The sequence below is a fragment of the Apium graveolens genome, chromosome 10, assembly GCF_009905375.1.
Source record: "Apium graveolens cultivar Ventura chromosome 10, ASM990537v1, whole genome shotgun sequence".
Lineage (NCBI taxonomy): Eukaryota > Viridiplantae > Streptophyta > Magnoliopsida > Apiales > Apiaceae > Apium > Apium graveolens.
Window position 1 is genome coordinate 232,988,189 of NC_133656.1, and position 9,015 is coordinate 232,997,203.

Consider the following 9,015-nt stretch of genomic DNA (forward strand, 5'->3'; position numbering starts at 1 on the left):
TGTGGAAAGTTATAAAGTAGATTAATATACTATGCAAGTAGTGGTTTTAATACTGTGTTGTTCTTGCTTTCTTATACCTTAAGGCTTAAGCATCTTTTGCCTTAAAAGCTAAAGATACTAAACTGTTGATGCATGACAGCGACACCGACATGCAAATTGAAAACCCTGTTACCCTACAATGTCGAATGTCTGTCCCGAGTAACAAGATTTATATTTTGCAGAGCATTAACGTAATTTTGAAGTCGAATATAGCATTGCACTGGAGTAGTCATTCTATGCATCTAAATTTATATCATAGCAATGGAACTAAGTATGGTATTGTACTGGAGTTACTTTAGCAAGGAGGCAAGCTGAACTGAGAGTAGCAACTGGCAAGGAATTGGGCACAATTCACACTTTGTTTTTATCTTTTTGAGAGTGCATGCTCCAAATTCTTCTGCAACGGGGTGTATATTCATTTCAGATTTTAAAGGATCGATAATAATCCATGATTTTAAAAGATTTACGTTGATTTTAATTGTTCTTGAATTTTGACGTAGTTGATAGAAAAATCTTGTAGAGTCTAGCTGATTTTGTGAAATTTCCGGAAATCCTTCAAAATCTCATGTATTTTAAAGAGATTTCAAAATATTAAAAATGAACTAGCAAATTCATCAAAATCCACGAGGTTTTCAAATAAAAAAAATCCACAAGACTTTTGAATGCCATCAGATTTTGATGGATTTTTAAAAATCTAAATTGAATACCGTCAGATTTCGGTATACTTTTTAAAATCTAAATTGAATACACTCATGTTTTAAAAAACTTTTTCTAATCTCTGTTGAATACCATCAGATTTTAAAGGATTTTTTAAAATCCTAATTGAATACCTCATGATTTCAATAATCTAAAAAAATCCTTCAAAATCTTGATTGAATACATCCTCTTACAAACAGATATCAGATCCCAAAGAGAAGGATTTTTTGTGTTGCTATCAAGCAACAAGACACTAAACTAACGAAGTCATTTAGTTCTACTAGCAACTGAAAAATACTGTCTGTCGGGGACAAAGTATACAAATGATTCGATTACCGTAGAGAGCATTTTACAAGGGACAAATAATAACAAATGAAAGAAACAACCACATTCCTGTGAGCTGAACATGTTTATGGTAATCAATGTTTTTATTAGTCTGTTACATTACTAAATTGTGAACATATAAATATATTTATAGTGGACTAAGTTAAGTTGGTTCCTATATTAACGAAACTACTCCTACAACTAATATAACTGGAAACAAAATACAGATAAGGGGATATGGTTTGTTATTTATTTATTGTCTTTCTGAAGACTAGGTCTGACATGCTCCCGCAAGATGGAGCTTCCGGGATGGAGGCCAATCTTGAAAGTTGATCCTGAGTGTGAACATGAGAGACGTGGAGGAGGTTGTTTGCCACTTGATGTCGGACAAAGTGAAAATCAAGAGTTAGGTGTTTCATACGAGAGTGGAAAACTGGATTTTTGTAGAGGTACGTTGCTCCAATATTATCACAATATATGGTTGGTGGCATTGTGTATGGCTGCCGGAGTTCTTGGAGTAGATTGGTAATCCAGTTTAATTCAGCAGCAGTATGGGCAACTGACCTGTATTCAGCCTCGGTAGAGCTGCGAGCAATGGTTTTCTGTTTTTTTGATGACTAACTTACAGGTGAGCTGCCAATGAAAACGAGATATGTAGTGGTAGAAGTGTAGTCATCAGGATTTCCTGCCCAGTCAGAATTCGAAAAGGCATGTAAAGTGGGATTGTGATTTTTTCGGAAATGTAATCCATGAGTGACGGTGCCTTTTAGATATCGTAACACCCGTTTGACAGCTGCCCGGTGTGTAACAGAAGGATTATGCATGAACTGAGACAATTTGTTAACTGTAAAAGATATGTCAGGCCAAGTAAGGGAAAGGTATTGAAGGGAGCCCATGATTTGTCGAAATTCAGTGGCATCTGTTCGTGGAGTGCCATCATTTAGAGTTAGATGTTCTTTGGGAGAGAGGGGGGTTAACACGACATTGGCTTCAAGCATATGTGTTTTGGTGAGGATATCAGTGATATATTTTTGTTGGGACAAGAAAAGGCCTTGTGAGGTATAATGTACTTCCATGCCTAAGAAATAACGGAGGGGTCCAAGGTCTTTAAGAGAAAAATGGGAGGAAAGTAAGTGAATAAAATGTGAAGTAGAGGATGGATGATTTCCTGTGATGATGATATCATCAACATAGACTAAAATGTAAATAATCATGGAACCATGATGATAAATAAATAGAGAGTTGTCACTGATGGAGTGGAGAAATTTGTGTTGTAACACAAAGGAACGAAGTGCCTTGTACCATTCACGTGGTGCCTGACGCAAACCATATATATGTTTTTTAAGCAAGCAAATATAATCAGGATGTTGCGCATCACGAAATCTGGGAGGTTGTTGCATAAACACAGTTTCAGTGAGATTGCCCTGAAGAAAAGCGTTATTAACATCGAGTTGTCTTAATTCCCAACCAAATTGGACAGCAAGACTGAGTATGACGCGTATCGTGGTGGGTTTAATGACCGGACTGTAGGTTTCAGAGAAGTCAATGCCAGGGCGTTGATGAAAGACCTTAGCAACAAGTCGGGCTTTATAGCGAGATATGGTACCATATGGATTGTATTTAGTGCGGAAAATCCATTTACAACCGATGACATTTTGACAAGGATTTGGTGGAACAAGGGTCCATGTGTGATTGTGTTGGAGAGCATTGTATTCAGCATTGAGGGCGTCACGTCAATGAGGGATTTTGAGTGTGTGGGTGACAGTTTTGGGCTCAGTAGAGGGTATGGAGGAACTGGTGATATGAAGATCAATGATTTGTCGAGGTTTTAAATATCCTGTTTTAGCACGGGTAATAATAACACGCGATGGAGATGGGTGTGGAGGTAGAGAGATTGTTGTAGGTGTAGAGGAAGGGGTGTTGGTTGTGGTATTTGGAGGAGATAGAGGAGGATGAGATGACGAAATGGTGCATGATGGAGACTGAGATTGAATGGGTGAGACTGGTGGTTGTGGTTCTAGAGAGGATTGTTGAACGATTGGTAAGGTGGGAGGGGATAAATGGTCGAGATCTGTGGGGGAGAATGTTTGGTTATGGAATTGGAGTAGGTTGAAGGGGAAGGATCCATTTTCAAAGGGTTCCAGAGATGGAAAGATGTGTGAGTTGAAGTAGAGCCTGGCTCTTGGATGTCCCGAAATGGAAAGATATTTTCAAAGAATACGACATGGCGAGTGACATAAGTTTTTGAGGATGTGGGATCAAGACACAAGTAAGCATTGTGGGGATTTGAGTAGCCAAGAAATATGCATTTGGTAGAGCGTGAGTGTAATTCGGAGGTTGCGTAAGGACGAAGATGTGGGTAATAGAGGCAGCCAAAGGGCCGCAATTTGTGATAATTTGGAAGTTCACGGAATAATTGTTCAAAGGGGGAATGGAACTGAAGATGGGGTGTCGGCATTCGATTAATAAGATAAACCGCTGTTTGAAATGCGGTCGTCCAATACTTGATAGGCAGAGAAGAGTGATGAAGGAGGGTCAAGTCGGTTTCAACAATATGTCGATGTTTTCGTTCGGCTATACCCATGAGTTATGGTGTGCATGGTGGAGATTTGAGATGTTGAATACCATTATTGGAGAGAAAGTGAGAGAGACCTGTATATTCGCCACCGCCATCAGAGTATACTGTTTTGATGTGTTCTTGGAAAAAAATTCAACCAGCGTTTTAAATTTTATGAACACATGAGTGATATCAGATTTTAGTTTAAGTGGATAAAACCAAGTGTACTTTGTGTAATAATCCACAAAAATCACATAATAGCGAAAATTATCAAAGGAAATGAAGGGTGCAGGACCCCAAACATCAATATATATTACTTCAAGCGGAGAGTTACAAAGAATAGAATTTGTGCCAAATGGAAGTTTATGGCTCTTATTATTACGACAAGCATCACAATGAACATTATTAAACGTTCTCTCAGACAGTGGAATAGGAAATTTGCTAAGAAGATGATAAGATGGATGGCCTAGTCGTTGGTGCCAGAGTTCCGAGTTGTTGATTATGGAGCTATGGAGAGAGAGGACCGGAGAAGTAGGGGAGTGAACAGGCCATTCATAGACACCATTTTTATTCTGGCCGCGGACTAAAGATGCCCCCGTATTCAGATCCTTGACAATAAAATAAGTAGGGAAAAAATCAACAGAAGTAGAGTTAGTGGTGCAAAACTGAGATTCAGACAAGAGATTGTGTGAAATATGCGGTGAACATAAAACTTGATTTAAGTTAAATAGTCGTGTAGAGGTGGGTAAGGAAGTAGAGCCTGTGTGTGTGATGGGAATAGAATTACCATTGCCGACCATAATGTCTTCGTTGCCTTCATATGCAGAATGAATATAAAGATTGTTGAGGTCTGAGGTAATGTGATGAGAGGATCCTGAATCGACGATCCAAGAGTTACGGTCAGTACTGATATTGGCTTGTGGCCCGGTGAAATATGAAAATGGTTTGGCTCGTGACCTGCACACCTTGGTTGTATGGCCTGCTTTGTCACAGAGCTGGCAGATGGGTCGTCCAGATGAGGTAGGATTGGGATGCGAGTTAGGATGGGGAGCATAGTTGGCCTGGGAGTGTGGATATGAAGAAGGAGAATTATTAGTGTAGCTAGGACGAGTAGGAGGTTGGAGAGGGTTGAAAAAGGTCTTCTGGTGAGAATTGGATCCACGGTAATCACGTCGTGGTTTTTGAGCAGCCAAACGTTGTGTATGATGAGCTGTAATAGCATGTGGAAGTTTATTACCTTCGTCCTTTTTTATAAAGCTTTCATAGTCCGGGAGCTTATCATGAAGTTCTTCAAATGTCATGGCCGTCTCCCGTGCGCGAATGGCAGCATTAAACTCTTTGTAATCAGGACTTAAACCATTTAGTGTGTGTGCAACAATCTCTGCATCGCTTAGTGGGTGGCCTATGAGGGCCAAATCATCGATTAGTGTTTTGATTGTCTGTATATAATCAGCAATGGCCATTCCTTCTTGGGAAGTTTTCATCAGTGTGGACAGGAGAGTGAGCATTCTGGTGTTAGAACGATTGGCAAAGGTAGTTTCAAGTTTTTGCCAAGCATCAGATGAGGTAGAGCGGGTGGAGATAAGAGGTGCGATGGTGCCAGTTAACGAGGCTTGAATAGCCTATAGGACGAGCTGGTCACTAGCCGGTCTTGTCGCAACCATAATTTGCGCACATGGGTTGCTTGGGTATTTTCAGGTGGACATGGAAAAGAGCTGTCAACATATCCAAGTAAATCGTAACCAAAGAGAAGGTTAGTGGACTGAGATCGCCACGAGGCATAATTGCCACCCCGTGATAATTTGAAAGGTATTTGGGTAGCCGTGTTGATCGAGATGAGATTATTGTTATGAGCAGAATTATTATTTGTGGAAGAAATGACTACAGCTGGGGCGGTGGTTGAAGATTCAGAGGAAGTTGGTGATGTTGGTGCCATTATGATAAGAGAAAAAAATTGCAGGTTAAGAAGAGTGAAGAAAGTGATGAGAGTTGCAGATTAAGAAGAGTGAAAATGTAAGGGGAGAAGCTATTATGGCTTCTGGGCTCTGATACCATGTGAGCTGAACATGTTTATGGTAATCAATGTTTTTATTAATCTGATACATTACTAAACTGTGAACATACAAAAATATTTATAGTGGACTAAGCTAAGTTGGTTCCTATATTAACGGAACTACTACTGCAACTAATATAACGTGGAAACAAAATACAGATAAGGGGATATGGTTTGTTATTTATTTGTTGTCTTCCTGAAGACTAGGTCTGACAATTCCAACCACTACAATTGGTTCTCACCAGAGATATGTATTGACATTGCAGGTTGGTCAAACTTTTAATCAAGTAGAGAACATATTGCATATGATCCAAATCTGAAATCCAACACGTTTTGGGTATAACTTCCTTTCTTTTCCCGAACTCTTCTTATTTTCCTATGCAGACTTGGCTTTCATTTATGCATAAATGAGATATATGAGGTTAAGTCGTAGATTGGGTTTGTAAGTCATATGTCATAGCCTATTTGTATATTCGAGGATTCAACTCAACTCAAATAAGAATGTAATAAGTAAATAGTGGATCGACCGTCAGAGAGATCTCGCAAAGTAATATCTGTCAAAGGATTCAGAAACAAGGTTCATCTACAGACTTGAGGAGTTAATTCACTGGAAGAAGTTCAAGAAGTTGATCATGCCTCAGTGATATAAATCAAGATCGTGGATTTAATCAAGTGACAGAGATCTCGTCAGGGTATCATTAATTACAAGGATTTAATCTGAAGAAAATCAAAGTGTCAAAGTCAAGACATGAAGAAACATCACGGAAGTTAGTCACTCATGAACCAGACAGTACATCGAGTGTCAACGTTGAAGTGGTGGAATTGATTCATAATTTTCAGTGATTTTCAGAAGATCTGCAGAAGCATGGTTGCTGCTCAAGACTAGAATTAATTCTCTATTAATTAATTAAGTCATCTAATTTAATTAAGAAAATAAATTATATCTGCGAAGAATAATTTATTTATTAATTGAATTAATTGATTAATTAATTCTGAATTAATTTTAGGAATTTTCAGAAGTTTAATTGGATTAAATTCAATCTTAAATCAGCAAGACAATTGAAAATGAACTAGCATGACAATCTGGATTGTCATACCGATTGTCATGCTAGGCCATTTTCAATAGTCTCACCGAAAGTTACACTAGGAGGAGGATTGTCTTGCTAGTTCATTCTGATTGTCATGCTAGTTCATTCTGATTGTCATGCTAGTTCATTCAGATTGTCTTGCTAGTTCAATCCATTGTCCTACCGATTGTCTTGCTGAGCTCAGGATTGTCTTGCCAGTTCAATTCTATTCTGTTGATTAAAAAGAAGCAGACAAGCAGCAGTTCACTTATCTTTATCAATCCAATACACATCAAACAGAAGTCAACACCCAAGAACAAAAGAAAAAGAAGCAGAACAATATTTCATTTTCTCTGCAAACTTCAAGATCAAATTTCTAGATTGTAAAGTTAAATCCAATCAACTAGAATTATTTATCTTGTTCTTGTGTAACAATCTAGCGGATCAAAATACCTAGAACTTAATCTCAAATCGCCTTTAGCATTTGATCTTTTAATTACAAAAATAGAAAAAGTTCATGTCGAATTTATTCTAGATTTGTAATAATTGATTTGAGATTAATACCTTGTAATCGATACAGTTGTTGTAACACCTTTCAAGTTTAATAATATTTTTATTTAACTTGAATTTTGTTTCACATTTTTTATTCCGCATTTATTCGATTATTTGGTACTGTTTGTATTCAACCCCCCCTTCTACAAACAAATTGGGACCTAACAATTGGTATCAGAGCCTTCTGATTAACGAACAAATCAAGATCCTAGACTTTTGTGATTTTTCAACTCCTTGAATTTTTATTTATTCAAAAATTCATAATGACTTCACATAAAGTTGGAACCGTTAAAATTCCACAATTTGATAAAGAGAATTATATCATGTGGAAGAAGAAGATGCTATTATTTTTACAAGTTGCAAATCCCAAATATTCAAACTTGTTAAAGAAGGGTATAAAAACTCCGATGGTTTTTGAATCGGAGGTAATAATAGATGGTGTGGTGACTACTGAAGCTAGAACCTATCCAAAAGAGCCTGAAGATTTTACTCCTGCTGAGGAGGAAGAAGCCTCCTTGGATGCCAGCCTTCAATTAATATTAATTGATTCCCTTGATCCCTTGATGAACAGACATGTGATGAACTGTAAAAATTCCAAACACATGTGGGAAACTATTGAGGTGATTAATGAAGGCACAGAGGAAGTTAGGGAGAACAAGTTGGAAATCCTAACCTCTGAATATGAACATTTCAAATCAAATCCAGGAGAAGGAATTACTGAAGTGTTTGAGAGGTACAATGCGTTGATCAACAACCTGAACATCAATGGAAAGTATTATTCAATCAGGGAGGTCAACAAAAAGTTCCTTTTAACACTGCCAGCTCATCTTGAACATAGAATCACTGCCATTAGAGAAGCTAGAGATCTGAGTGAGATTTCTTTGGACAGGCTCTATGGAGTGTTAAAAACCTATGAGTTGGAGCAGATTCAACAGAAGGAAGTCTACGGGAAGGATAGAATGGTCAGCACATCTACTGCACTTGTAGCTGAAGGTCAATAACAACAACAATCTCAACAGTTAGAAAGAATGGTACAGTTTTCCAAGGGTGAGGAAAATGAGTTAGTAGCAGAATATGATCCTCCTACTACAAATCAATCAAGTGATGATTTTTATTCCTTGGAAGAGCTGGAGCAATTGGAAGATGAATCAATGGCCCAAATTGTCAAGAGATTCTCCCATGTCAGATTTAGGAGGAATCCCAAGCTTAAGTACAAGTCCAACTACAACAAATTCCAGAAAGGTGGATCTTCATCCTCTAACACCAGCAGTGGTGGGTACAAAACATGGATGGTTGATCGAAGCACCATTAGATGCTATAACTGCAATGAGTTGGGACACTTTGCCACAGAATGTAGGAAGCCAAAGCAAGTAAGAAAGAACTCTGAAAGGGCTTATCTGGCAAAGGGAAGAAGCTGGGATGATACTGACAGTGAAGATGAAGATGAAGGAAATCTTGCTCTTATGGCTATTGATGGAAAAGCTTCATCATCAAGAATAGAGGTAAAACTTTCTGATGCTGAAATGGTTTATCATCTAAGAGGTAACTTAGATTGTGCACGTCGTGATAATGAACTGTTAAGTTTAAAGATCACAGATCTTGAGAAAGAGGTCAATGAATTAAGACTTGTGCATATTAATCAAGACAAATTAAAAGAACAGGTATCTTTTCTAGAGAATAGAGTTGACTGTTATAGAAAACTCGAAACTATTCTCAAAGACAAGATC